Raw genomic sequence first — 15581 nt, 5'->3', positions numbered from 1 at the left:
GACGGGGGAATTTGAATCAAGCGTCACTAAAAATGGCATTAGAAAGCTCAGGTGGTGCTACGGCGAAAAAAAACAATATATAGCTGCAAATATAACAACAGTTTGTCGGAGGGAAAAACGACATAACGCAGCACTATAAATCCCAACGGCACAATCGCTCTGTGGAGGCACAAAGGGGCACACCCGCGATTTCAAACTTTATCACTCCCTCCAGAGGGGTACTTTTAGCAGCAAAGTCTGCTACTTACGATTATAATTGTAAGAAACACTAGGAAACACCTTCATGTTAAATACATGAAGTACTGTACTTCATGTATTTAACATGAAGGTGTTAACATGTAACAAAAAATTTCATGTACTTGAAGTACATGTTCCACATGCACCACAGTGTTTCCTTTTATGTAATATAAAATTTGTTATAATAAAAATAAATAAAAAAGAAACATGAATAAGTCTCATTATTATAACAATAATTCTTATTATAATTATGTATTATGTGTATTTAACTCGCCTCTGACTCGCCCCAAACCCAACCCCCATCTGTCGAGCCCCGCCCCCGCAAAGACTCCCCGCCCCGCCCCCCGGAGTCTCCCGGATTTCGTTATTCTACTGACAAATAATAACCATACGGATCACGCACTGGGCATGAAAAATTAATACATTTGCATTTTGCACTGTTACAGTATATTATAGTTTATTCACATTAGTTTTATGTTTACTCTTGTTTAAATGTATAGTAACCTGCTGTTTTGTGACATCTGGAGACAGCAAAGGAAAGTGTTCAGAGGAGTCAGTGATCTAAGAATGGTGACCTTGGAACTGAGCTTAGTTTGCAAACAGTACAAGCAATGGCAGGTTGACCAGAAAGATGGAGTAAAGGAAAGGGGGAGTGTGTGTGTGTGTGTGTGTGTGTGTGTGTGTGTGTGTGTGTGTGTGTGTGTGTGTGTGTGTGTGTGTGTGTGTGTGTGTGTGGCTACGTATGTTCAGGAGGATCAGCATAGTGGCGGCAATGAAATGTGACAGGCTCAACTGTTCGAGGCCATGCAGAAAATAGTTGCCATACGGCTGCGACAAGCACAGGGTGACAGAGCTACAGTTACACTTCTGACAGATTTCAGTTTCTGTGTGTGTGTGTGTGTGTGTGTGTGTGATGAGAAGAGGAACGGGCAGAGAACAGTGTGCACATGTGCACAGGATAAAATGAAGAAGATTAATGAGCAGTGTGTTTTTGCAACTTTTGGCCCTGCAGTTTTCACACTCTTGTTAGTTTATTTAATACTGTCTACTAACAATGTCCCACCATGAACAGGTATACAGTATATAATGTAAAGGCCCATTCACACCAAGAACAATAAACATAACTATAACAATAACTATACTATCATTCACACCAAAACATGGTAACGTTCTAGTGCAAGTTGCAGTTTTGTCATCTGCCATTTTTTAAATGCTTAAGCTCTTCGAAACAGGATGGATTCTGATTGGCTTTCAGTGTTTTTATCGTTCATTAGAAAAAAATTATTGTGTACAGCAAGTGATTTCTCTGTGCTGTTATTGCTATAGTTGTGTTGTGGACTCTGCCATTCTTTATTTAGAATGTTATCTTTGGTGTAAATGGGACATTTCGTTTTGAAAGTAATGATCATGTACAGCACAGTGTAATTTCCGTCATATCTCAAATATTGTATTGTGTTTTATAAAATTCAGTGGAAAAATATAGTGATGTAAAATTGAATTTTTAACTTTTTTTAAATATCATGGCAGATTTCTTTGTCTTACCAAAGCTGTTTTCATAGTTCCTGATCCTATACACACAATTAAATATGATCAATATTCACATAATTTGTCAAATTACAGTTTAATTGTAAAGCATGCATAAAAACATTCTGCTCACAAGCCCTGGGTAATAAAATTGTCGTAGCTGAAAAAACACCCATGACCAGTTTAAGGATATAAGGAGAAAAATGGAGAGAAAGAAAGACTGAGGGGCAGCAAGAGGATTAGAGGCGTCCAAATGCGATTATCTAGATGGCAGTGGCTGCATAATTGCATTTATTGACAACTCTCTTCTTTATGTCCACATCTTTCCTGCATGCAGCTATGGATGAAATTGCTAAATGTGTAGTCAGCTAGTCCAGATGAACAAAGTGTAACAAGTGAAGCGGGAAAAAAATGAGTACATCTTGTATCTTCCACCCCCAGGGAAAATATATAAACAAATCACTCTTTCTTTCCAGCAGCATTCATTACCAGGTTCTCGGAACCATTAGTCCACATGGAAATAATACACACATTTTCTGCACTGATTGTGTGACAAAAATCTTGTAAACAGATTTAAATATAAAATGTTTTAAAGAATTAGTTTGTGCAACAAATAGAAATGCCTGTCATTATTTACTAAAGAATCATGCAGACGTTTTCCATATTACAGTGTGGCAAAAAGTTCCCATTTATTTCCAGTCAATAGTGGTCATAGAATATTTTATACAAAGTTTAAAGTTTGTTTATTTTATTTTTTGCACTTTTGGTTTCCATGTATAAACAACCAATATGTTTTTTACATTTTGCATTTACTTTTTTGTTGTTGTTGTTGTGTTCCCTCCCCATTTTCATTGTGTGCATGGGCATCATGTATAAAACTTTATGTAGATTTCATCCTAAATGTGTGCGTACGCATGTCCAGATTTTGCCTACGCCAGAACCTGCACAAAAATCCCTTTATAAATCCCAGTCAGTGGAAGATTATGATACGTGCATCTCCACCCCGTCTCCTCCCAAAATAACCATATATGGAGCTTGCAACGCCTAGTTTTATGATGCATAACATCATCTGCATATCATTTCCATGCATATTCCCATCCATTTTGGTTTAGCTTCTGCGTAATGACTTTATGTATAGGCTAATTTCAGTGTTTATCTCCATTAATGAGAGTGGAATATTTCATGTAAATGTATTTAATTTAATGTTAACGTTACATTTATACATGAGGCCCCAGGTCTTTTTTTTTTTATTTATACACCTAGACATGTCAGCCTTTTTAAGGAGCTCAATCAGTAAAGTATAATGCAGTTCACCTAGAACAAATACAGTATGCTAGTCTGGATTTCAGAACAGGAAGCAGATCTTGGAATGGTTACAAAATAATTGACATTAAAAAATGAAGAGTGATTAGCATTCTGTCTCCCAGATCTGAGTGCACTAGGCTTGCTTATATTTCCTTTAGTCAGAACTTATTCTGTGAGAGAGAGAGTGATTACACACTGCTCAGGTTGTAATGTGTTTCAGCGCACTGGCTGATGTTTAATGCATGATGGAGATTACAGGCTGGCCAGTATTCCTCTGCTTTGGGTTGTTAGTATAACATCATGTTAGGTTAATAACTGTAGTGCCAGGCCAATGTGTCCTTACTTGCTTTCTCAAATAACATATTCTGTCTGTTATGTATTTGTGTACTATATATGTGTGTATGCGTGCACATTTGTTTAACTTCATCAGAGCAATACTATCAATATTTTAAAACAGGGTTTTACAATCTGGGTTTCATGAGGAACTTGCAGGGGGTTTGGGATTTATATATAAGTTTAATCTTCAAAGGAATAGAACACCCACAAATGAAAATGAGCTGAAAATATACTCAGCCTCAGGCCATCCAAGATGTAGAAACAAACTCATCTACAGTTTGGATGGCCTGAGTGTGAGTACATTTTATTATTTGGGTGAGCTATTCTTTCAGAAATAATCCAGAAAGTATAGTAAGCAACACTATAAACAATCGGAATGATGAATGAATAGTTGTGATGCTAAATTCTGATTGGATAAACCACATCAAACACATAGTACAGCTTTTTAGTACAAATAACTCATCCAGACTTTAGTTGATTTAGCGTTCAGGACTGTAGTGTGCTGATGAATTCAGTCACAGTCACATTTACAAGGTAAACGTTATGTTTGTTTTTATTAGAAATGGTGTAAGCAGCTTTGTGTACTAACTGTGAGTCCAGCCAATCAGAAACACATAGTATATTAAAGCATATTAGAGAAAAGTCAATGACCTGTTAAATCTACATCTGCTACAACATAACGAGTTGAGCACACAATCATTTCATCTAATTCATAACCTAAATAAGACTCGTCAAGCAGCAAGCATTCATGAACTTGATCCAGCCTTTGTATATACAGTACTGCATTGCCACAATTACACTGTTCAAAATTATGAAGTCAGTTTTTTTAATGCTCTAACTTAGCAAATGCTTTCAACTTTGATAATCATAAGGAATGTTTATTGAGCAGCAAATCAGCTTATAAGAATGATTTCTAAAGGATCATGTGACACTGAAGACTGATGCTGAAAATTCAGCTTTATATCACAGGAATAAATTATATTTTAAAATATATTAACATAGAAAATAGTTATTTTAAATAGTAAACATATTTCACAATATTAAAACTTTTACCGTGTTTTTAATCAATTAAATGCAGCCTTGGTGAGTACAAGAGACACATTTTTCAAACAAAGCCCAAAACTTTTAAACGGTAGTGTAGGTGATGTATCTTGTGTGTGTTTGATTCAACCAGCCTCTAAGGCTTCAAAGCATATTTTGTATTATGAAATTGAGAAAATAACCTTGAGATGTTTGTTGTATTTAACATAGTATCTGACATATTCACAATATTGTACTCAAACACAAAACTAAAAATCTTTGAATCAGAAGTATAAAGCTGTCAAAAGAAGAAGCTGCTTAAAGAAGATAAACCATAAAGAAGTAGAGAGAATTTCTGTAAGATCCTGCAAAAAAAACTTGTCACTGGGGAAATCTAACCATTCTTTGTTCTGCAGCTCCAGGAAAGAGCCAAAGGGCCGACACACACACACACACACACACACACACACACACACACACACACTCTCCAGCAAGTCCCACTTGAGTCATTCCTCCATATGTAACACTGTACACTGTCTCTGACATGCACAGACTACAGTATATAAACTCTCCTGATACAGACATCATTGGACATTATAAAGCTTGTTCTCATACTTCCATCTCTCTTTAGCTGTCTGTACCCTCTGCCTGATCTTTCAGAAAACTTGTGCTTATTTTCTCAGACCTACAGGGGCTCTGATCTCCGGGAAGAGTCATAGAGAGCATCATTCTAGCAATGTTCTTCCGGCCCATTCCCTTTTCACAGCATAGCTCTCGCTGATACCCTGGGTCATTAATCATATTGGTATATCAAGACACCTGAGATTAAAGAACAGAAATAAAATGGAAATATATATATAAAAAAATAATGAAATACGCATTACATTTGCTCAATATCGGCAACTCCTCCATCCTCCTTTTTTCCGTTTCTCTCTCTTTTTTGCTATTTTTTCTCTACTTTTCTGTAGTTTCTATCTTGTGCTGCGTCTCACTAATTTCAGGACCTTGAATAAAATGTTGGTGATAAATCAAAGCTGCCACAGCAAAAACACACACAGATTCATCATAGGATTAGCGCTCCACTTTTATTCATTTTTCTTTTATCACCCTCCCTCCTCCTTTCTCAATCTCTCTGCTCCTTCATTACTGAATACGCAGAGACGACACACACACACACACACACACACACACACACACACACACACACACACACACACACACACACACACACACACACACACTGTAAAGTACACAGAGACAGACGCTGTGCCCTGCTCTCACCTGTCTGTTGCTCACTGCTGTTCAACTGTAAAGGTGCGTTCACAATAACAGCGATTAAATCACTGGAGGTCACAAAGTCACTGTACTATTAGTTTCCAGCAGAGGATGTGAGCAGATTGGAGCGACAAAGATGCTGTTATCACTCTACTCCAAAGACACTCCAACTTTTCTATCTTCTACGCACTGTTTTATGTGTATTATTATGAATGTATGGCAAGATATGAAATAATGTTTATTTAATTTCATAATGAAAAGCATTTTTCCCATTCAATATATCAACAACTAGAACTGTGTTATGGTTTTTATTAATAGTAGTAGTAGTTCTAGTACTTAGTAGTATTCAAAATCTGTTTATTTACATTAAAATTATAATAATTAAACTAATCAAAAAATAAATAAATAAATAAAAGAAACTGCAATGATATTATGATATATAGTATTGTATATTTTTATAAACAAACTGATTTCATTCCAATATTATTATAATTAATAACCTATAAAAGACTAAAGATTTAAATATCATCCTTTAATTTTTATACTAAGTCACATTTAATATAGAAGAGCAATATCATATTAACAGTGTGATCAGCTGATAACCATATTAAATATTTAAATTATTTTTTCAAATTGTATTTTTTATTTTATTTCATAAATTATTTTGGCTGATTTTTTTTTTCTTTTTTCTAGTAAATATTATAAGAAATTATTTGGGAGGAAAAAACCTGGGCTGATTTTTTTGTATGTTTTTTTATTAAATATGTGAATCACACTAAGTTTCATCACACACACACATAAAAATAAAACAAATTTCTTGCTTTCATACGTATCTCATTATATTAATCTCTTTTTTCACCTGGATTTCCTTCTACTATATCTCATTATATTAATCTCTGTATCACCAGTTCCTCTTTCTTTTGATGTCCCTCTTCACCACATTTGCAGATAAGACCCAAACAGCATTTTAAAAAGCTGATTCACTGAGACCAGACTACACTAACAACCACCACGACCCTAGCAACTACATAACAACGTGCTAAAAACACTCGCAATCACATAGCAACAACCTAAAATTGAGTTTTGCACAAACACCACTGACATTTCTTAATAAAATGTTCAGTTTTAGCCCAATCTTCTCAAAAACTGTAAGCGAGACAACAATTTAAAAAATAAAGACAACATCTCCTTGTCAAATACAGCAATAAGAGAGAAGTGCTGCATGTGTTGAGTTACCACAGGGAACAGGAGTCTGCTGAAACCTTTGGGAAAGGAGAAACCCTGGCTGTCACACTGAATTATGGTCTGATCAAAACAAATAGACCCAAAATCCCTAAACACACACTCAAGCACTCACGCAAGTGCACTAAAAACCGCTGGCGCATCAGTGAATGCAGTGTGTAAAGGGTGCTGGTGCTGGAGTCAGTGTTTAATCTGCAATGGTTCACCTGGAACAAAAAATAACAGTTTGTACTGACTACAAATACAAACAAATTTTGTGATCTGAGAGCATAAAACCATCTAAATTTAAGGAACTTTACAAAGACTGTCAGTTTTCCTATGCCTTTATGGTTAAAGATTTAAGAACATGTATGTTTATTCATTCAGTTAAACTGTTTTGGATGTGTTGGGTCGTCATTTATTGTCCTATGTGAAACAAATCTGAGGACCACTGATTTAGTGTAGATATGGTTTGAGAGTTAAAAGGAGGCTTGGTGGCTTATGATTGGAGGGATGGATCGAGAACGGGACGCATGAGGGGGTTCGGCTGATACAGACAAGTGTTGCTCCACAGAAACGAGAGAGCCCCAGTGATAGCCTGAGAGATGCCGTCCTCTGCATTACAGCAGCTGTTTCCCTCACACACACACACACACACATGCTCCTGTTACTGTCATTTACTGCACTTTGATTAATACACTCACAAACCGTCACCTGTCACATCTGAGATATGCATGCTCAAATATCAGATGACGCACACATTTTCACTTAAAACAGTTTACTGTACCTCACAATTCCTGTTGTGTACTTTGAATGGACATTCATAGAAAAATCTATTTATTATTTATTTATTTATTTTGCTCTGTTACAGAAGCCAGGACTATATTTAGCTGTCTTTATTGATTCAGGTCTGACACATTACACTATGTGCTATTCTCCATATCTCAAATACACTGCAAGAGTCCAGACACCCCTCACAAAAAAAGAGAAAGAGAGAGAGAGAGAAATGAAAAATTGTTACAAAACAGCATAGCCTTATTGATTCAATTTGCAACCGGAAAGAGATTGCGGTAAGAGAGATGTATTTTTTCATTTCGGTCTCTTTCCCTTCCTATTTCATATGGTTATCACCTTCATGTGTCAGGGTGACATTTTTGTCCACTGGAATGCTTTGAGCTGTGCCGCTGTAGCAGAGATTTATGGTGCTGATCAGAAAGCAGTTTGTGACAGGAATTTGTGAATGTACGGCTATGTGATTGTTCCGTGCCATCACACTACAGCAATTTGCTGCTTGATCAACAAAGGAATGGTAAATATTATCACAGGAGCAAACATAACATACGTTCTTGATTTTTTTTTTTTTTTTTTTTTTACAGCCTATCAGTACGGTCCTTATCTTGCCTGGTATTACTGACTTCAGGGCTTTCACACTTAGATCCTGAGTTATCTTGCTTCATGTTTCACCCTGGTCATACTTTACCCTGGGTTAGTGATATGTCTTGGGCAGTCAGGTTTCAAGATTTCACACTGTACATTTTAAAACATTCCTGTAAGTGCTGCTGTTTGCCAGTTTGACTTTTAAAATGTGGAAGATCTAAAGTGACATTAAAGACATTTATAACTGGAGATAAATATCACAAAAAAATGAAGACCTTATAAATAAATAAATAAATAAATAAATAGTGCTGTTTCTTGAGCAGCAAAATCAGAATCATTTCCTAAAGATCATGTGACATTGAAGACTGGATTAATGGCTTCTGAATATTCAGCTTTGCCATATCAGATATACATTACATTTTAAAATATACTAAAATAGAAAAAAAAAAAAAAAATTCTTTGTGCTTGTGTTTGGGTGGTTTTAAAAATGCTGACTACAAATTATCCAAAGATACAGTAAAAGTATATTTAATTATAGAAGAATAAACATAATAGGCTACATAATAATAAAAAATATAAATAAAGTTTGAATAAATTTCCAGTTCATTTCTATGAGACAATGTATAAAGCTTGTCTGAGTTACTAACAGTAACCAATAGTATTGTGATGTTCACCAAACTTTCGTTGTAAAATTGTAGCACAGAAACAGCCAATGTGAGGCATTACACAACTCTCATCAAAATGATTCAACTAAAGTCTGCTCTGGCTGATTTGAGTCACCTGAAACATACAAAAAAAATAACACAGTTATTTTTATTTACAGTTATTTTCATCCTTTTCATTTGGTTAACAATTACAAATGTTTAAAAATGTGAAAAGAGATTTCACCAAAAAATGAAAATTCTATCATCACGCTCACGTTGTTCCACACCTGTTTGACTTTATTCTGCAGAACACAAAAGATATTTTAAACAATGTTTTAGCTGCTTTTCTCCATACAATGAAAGTCAATGAGGTCCAAAATATCATTGACCTCCCAATGACTTTCATGGACAAAAAAACACTGAGACAATATATATTTCTTTGTGTTCAGCAAAAGAAAGAAATGCAAAATGTTTGGAACAATATGAGGGAAAAGTGACTTTAGGAATAACCAAGCGTGAATTGTCAGTCACACACACAGGTCCAGTATCAGCTCATAGCAGCAGTCTTGTGCAGAGTGTGTTCTCTGTGGTAATTCCTTGCTTGGCCGTGTCCTCGGGTCCTGGATCATGCCCAGTTTGGAAAGGCACCTGCCCAAACCTCGCTAAAGGGCAGTGAGACTCAGAGAGCTCCTGCAGGCTATTTAACCTCTACTGTACTGACCTGCTTCTGCTACACACACCAGCTGTTTCCTCAGGATCACACGCTCTGACAGGAGTCTGGTGGATTCTTTAATTACAGTTTTACTAAAAAAAAAAAAAAAAAAAAAAAAAAAAAAAAAAATGTTTTCTGTTGCACAATACAAATTACAGCATATTCTCTCACTGGACTTGTTTCTGTCATTTGAAATCAGTTATCATCAGAAATCAAATCACAAGCACAATTTTTTCCCCTTTATTTACTATTAAACAGGAAGTTTGAAACAGGAGCAACATGCTTTACTACTCGCTAGTCTGTGGCATATTATGGTCTCTGACCATTAGGCCACAGCTCATACATTTTTATTGTATGTGCTGTATTTTTGATCAAATAAACAGTATTGTGAGCTTAAGAGTCTTCTTTTAAAAACATTAAAAAAAAAAAAAATCTTACTGATCCCATACTTTTGAACTGTCATGTACATGTAAATGAAATGCATATGATGTGAAATGTTCACATCTGATTTCATTAAATAATGCTTAAAACACCATTTGTGGGGGATTACAATCAACATGCAGGAAGTGAAGCAACACACTGTGCATTTGTAAACCCTGGGCTAATGATCTTATTTACATATTTATGAGATCAATAACATTGATTGGACAAATACAGCTTATAAAATGCACATGGCTGTTTAAATAACTGCTTGTTCATCTGTGAAAATGACAATATCACTCTAGCTGTTTCACCCAAACCTACATACTGTACCTACAAACTTTTGAAACCTTATGAATATACACGTATGAATTTCAGAATTACAGTATAACGCTTATTGAAATGTAAGCTTCTTTGAAATATCATCTATAACAGTTTATTAAATTCACTAACTTTAAAACTTAAACAAACACAAATTAATAACAACCATTAACCAAAACCAAAAACACAATTAAGCATTTGGAAACTCTACAACAATACTGTATTAGCTTGAGCTGTTACACAAACATACATTTAGCTCATGCATGTGCTTACATTAAGTAGCAAAAATGGCACATCAAAGAGCTCTCACAAAAACAATAGAGCAGAAATTATATATTAGAATGTCTATGGCAAGAAGATCCCAAAAGTTTCTAGAGACACAGCTGGCAGCCTTATGCATACGTTTAAAATGTGTTGTACCAGAAAATCTTTGAGGAGGTTGAAGTATCTTTGAGAGGAATAAAGTGTTCGATCATAGCAACTGATAAAAATCCTGATTTACTGCCAAAGACTTGCAAGATGACCTGATGAAACGAGGAGAAAACATTTCAATGCAGAATATAAGAAAAACACTAAACAAGCATGGCCTTCATGTCAGGACACCTTGCTGAAAGCTGAAGGTAATTTGGATAGACCTTTGGACCTTTGAACTACTGAAATTAACATGGATCATGCAAGAAAGTCAAGGTTTGCAAGCAGAAGAACACCATCTCGATGGTCAAACTTGTAGGTAGACCATCCTTATTATGGGGGTGCTCAGCTGTTGCAGGAAGAGGAAATCTTGACTTTATGAAGGACACCATGGATTTGGGTAGCAGTTGGGGGTTCAGTGCCTTGCTTAAGGGCACCTCAGTCGTGGTATTGCTGACCCGAGACTCAAACCCACAACCTTAGGGTTAGATGCTAAACTCTCTAACCACTAGGCCATGACTTCCCCATAATATTTGATGAAAGCAGTAGCAACATGAAAACCAAAGATTATCAGTCATCTGGAGGCTTCTTCAAGCGAGGAATGCACCAAGATTCCAGAAGAAGGGTCTTAACAGCTTGTAAGCAGTCAGAGGCCTATTGGAAGTTATAAAGAATAAAAGATTCTCCACAAACATTGACTTTTGGGGATTTAATAATTTTGTACATGAATATTTAAAGCCAGTTAGATTTTTTTCATTAACTTTTTTTAAGAACCTCAATACTCAACTTAACCTAATACCTAAATGTGTATTATTAAACTTTCTATAATAGATTACTGATACATTTTTATAACCCAGCAAAAAAAATGTCTTGCAGATCAAGGGGGTTGAATAATTTTGATTGCAAGTGGTTGTAAATGAATAAATCTTATATAGAGCCTTGAAACCAGCACAGAGTTTGGTTCAGATCTTTTTGGCACCGACCAGTAATGAAAGTGACAACCTGTGTATGGAATCATTGCTGCAAAAACACAAACCCTCTCTCTCAGATTAGTCCAGAGGTGTATACGTGTATGTGTGTGTGTTTGAGAAAGAGTGAATGTGTGTATCCGCACTGTAATGCAGAGAGAGCATTCATCTCTTAGACCATTACACACAGTCACTAAAGTGACATTCCCCTGGGAAAGTTAACTGCACCCTGTGCAGAAACACGCAAACGCGCTTCACACACACACACACACACACTCAAGCATGTTGAAAAACACTTTGTGTTTGCTTCAGTCTCTGTAGTTTGTCTCTCTCACACCAATGGGCTGCGGCTCTTAAGCTTTTAGCATGTCTCACCTTCACACTCTCCTTCAGAGTCACCTGTTTAAAAGACATGCACACACATGTGCAACCGTGCACACATACACAGACAACCTGAGCTTTTTCACATACAGCAAGCTAAAATACGAGGATGTCACATAGTCATATGGAGAGAATAATAGACACTACATTTATTTATACACACATATATCATTTGAGATTCAAGTACACCATTTGTGATCAGTCACAGTGTTTTTCTAAAGTTCATACTGTATGTGCTTGCTTGACTGAATCAAGTGCAAAAAAAAAAAAAAATCATTTGACTTATTGACAAAATAAACAGATTGTAGAAAAGTTTTTTCCTCAGAAAAGTGTTTGCTCTTTTTCCAGGAAACTGATGTCACCTGCCGTTTACTCAGAAAAGTGTTTGCTCTTTTTCCAGTGTAAGGGAATGGAGAATCTGTGTGTTTAAGCACAGTTTTGTGGAAATTATCCCAAAATATGGTAATATATTGATGAAAATGTAAACATAATATCAAATTAAATAACACATTTTATGGTTCTGTGCGCTTAAGTTATGAAATGCTCAAGAATGCTAAGAAATGCTCAAGAAACTTGCTAAAAGCATCTTTATGCATTAACAACAAAAATACATTGTGATGAACTATACAATGGAAATAGCAAAAAGCCAGCAGATAAAAGTTAATATAACTGCCCTTGCTAGATTTGCACTGACAGTCTCATTTGCAAAAATAAAGAGTTACACATAATATAGCAACAGTCTATGTTAGGGCTCTCACAAGTTGAAAATGTGTTTCACATTCATCTCACGCAATTTGTTGTCCATTATAAGCACTGAAGCATTTTCAGATATTTGGGAATACGCTAAAATATGACACAAACTGTCCAATTACTACTTCATTAAATATGACAGGGTCCAGTTTTATACAAGACAGTTGGCAAAACTGTCACCTAATATTATGCCACAGCTAAATTCTCTCAAACTGTAGCATTTGAATATAAACTGTACTGCAGTGCTTTTCAATAATCTCTTTTCCACAGAGCATAAAGAACAAATACAGAGAGCCGTGAGCAAAACTTTGATGAACTTTATTATTATGGAAATGCACAGTGTGAAAAATGCCATGCACAGAATATATACAAATTTCTGCGCTGCTGATTTGGTTACTCATTTAGCCGGGCCTTTTATTCACTGTGACTAACAGGACACTAATTACATAGACAATCACCCCAGAGCAAACCAGGATTGAACGCCTCGCTCAAGGGCACAACAGCAACAACAGTCCTTTGGTAACTCTCCAAATCATGAGTCACTCCCACCTGGGATCGAACCTATGATATTTGCATTTCTAGCTCAGAGCTTTAACCACTAGTCTACCACTATTAAGACACTGGAAGATTGAGAGCATTTAAGCACTCACAGAAGAATTGAATCAGGGAAATAAACTTGTGCACACCTTTAATGGTACTTGGTGTTGTAATTTAAGTCTAGTGATTACAGAGGCATGAACAGAAGAGGCATGCTGTGTAATAATAAGAGTAAGAATAGATACTGGCATTGATACCCCTCCATCTCTCTCTCTCTCTCTCTCTCTCTGTCACTCATTCTCTCACTTTATGTTGTATTGTATTATTAGATGTTACTCTAGGTCTGAGTCATGCATGCTACAGACGGATGGATAGAACAAACAAATGAGCGATAGATAAAAAGGCATTAAAAACCATCAGATAAAAGACGGAGCGAACAAATGAGCAGATAGATAGATAGATAGATAGATAGATAGATAGATAGATACGGGTTGATGGGAAAATTGTCCACTGGGAACAGTGTAAGGCAGCAGGTTATAACCAACTCTTTCATAACAGACTCAAATACCTTCACACACACACTAAGAGACACAGATAGTAGCTCGCACACTGTCTGTTTTCCCAAGAGCACTTGTGTGGAGATTGCCTTTTTAAGGTGGAAATCAATAATTTTCTTTTCTTTACCTCCTCCTTCTGCCCCCCTCAGTTTTGAAACGATCCCTCCGTTTAACTGTCTCCATTCATATTTTTCTTTCTTTTGCTCCTTTTCTTTCTTAGTTGTCAGTCACATCTTTTTGCACTGTATAAACAATTCAATTAAAATGTATATTGTATGTATACTATAGGTGGTTTTTGCATTATGAATTGTTCCTTGGTATAGTGCCTTATAATCACCAGTGAGAAAACGTTAACTCCCTAAAGCCCAGTGCACTTTTTTATGATCACTGAAAGCCCAGACACACCAAAGCAACGTCAGAAAACAGTGGAGACAAAATGCAGACTGTGAGTAAACAATTTTTTATTTTATTTTTTCCCAGATGCAAAGACTACAGCTAACAGACAAGTACGTTCTTCACCTGTGTAAGAAGAAATTACTTTCTATACCAGCAGGTGGCAGTAGTCTGTATTCGTTATTCAAATGTGATACCAGATCAAAGCAGCGCTGGCTTACCATTTTTACAAACCACCTCATTACAGACAGGTTCAATGAAAATCATCACAGATGAGATGAGCTTTCCATGTTTGCCATCTTGACTTCATAGGTACCGTTTATCACATGGTTCACCAAGCTAAACATTCAATCATAGTGATCTCTCACACCAACAGGCGCCACTGCCAATTCAACACACTCAATCAGCCAAAAAAAACATAGTTGAGGGTCCGACTAGTTCTAACAGTGCAGAACACATTACAAAAAAACCTGACCGACAGACGCTCAACTATGGATTGGAAATGGCCAATGATGGAGCATTTGATGACTTGAAAAGTTTCGGAAATGTTGGGTTGAAGTTCTGCAGTATAACAGCAGATGTAGAACTAACAACACCTGACAATGTTCAGAAAAGGACCAAAATGTTGATACTAGTTGGTCAATGTGATATGCAAAATAAACATCTCATTAATTAGCATTTCCTTCATTTTGCGATTGTACTATTAAATTTACCTCAAGTTTGCTTTTAAGAATGAGCAGCCAACAAATTCCCTCAACTTATTTTTTGTTTCCCAGGCAAAACATTGGTAAAAATATGTTTAAAATTGCTTTCTTTGGTTTGTCTAGTACCATTTAATTTTTTTTTCATCAATTAGCATGTCAGAACGAAGTCCACTGTCCACTTAAGCCATAAAACAGGGGTGTCCAAATGTGTTCCTGCAGGGCCAACATCCTGCAGATTGTAGCTCCAACCAACCCACACTTGCTTGGAAGTTTCGACTATTGCTACTTCCCTACTACAGTCCAGAAGGTGAAAAACAGTACATTAATACAATTCATTCCTCATAAAATGTACTTTGATTTCAGATCCAGTAGTTATCCTGAACACTGTGTATAGCTGACTGGAGCTAAACTCTGCATGATAGTGGCCCTCAAGGAACAGGATTTGACACCCATGTCCTCAGTCTGATATAAAAAACAGTTCATAATAC

Source organism: Cyprinus carpio, chromosome B23 (genome assembly GCF_018340385.1).
Source record: "Cyprinus carpio isolate SPL01 chromosome B23, ASM1834038v1, whole genome shotgun sequence".
NCBI lineage: Eukaryota > Metazoa > Chordata > Actinopteri > Cypriniformes > Cyprinidae > Cyprinus > Cyprinus carpio.
The sequence above is the reverse complement of the archived record's forward strand: the minus strand, read 5'-3'. Positions refer to the sequence as shown.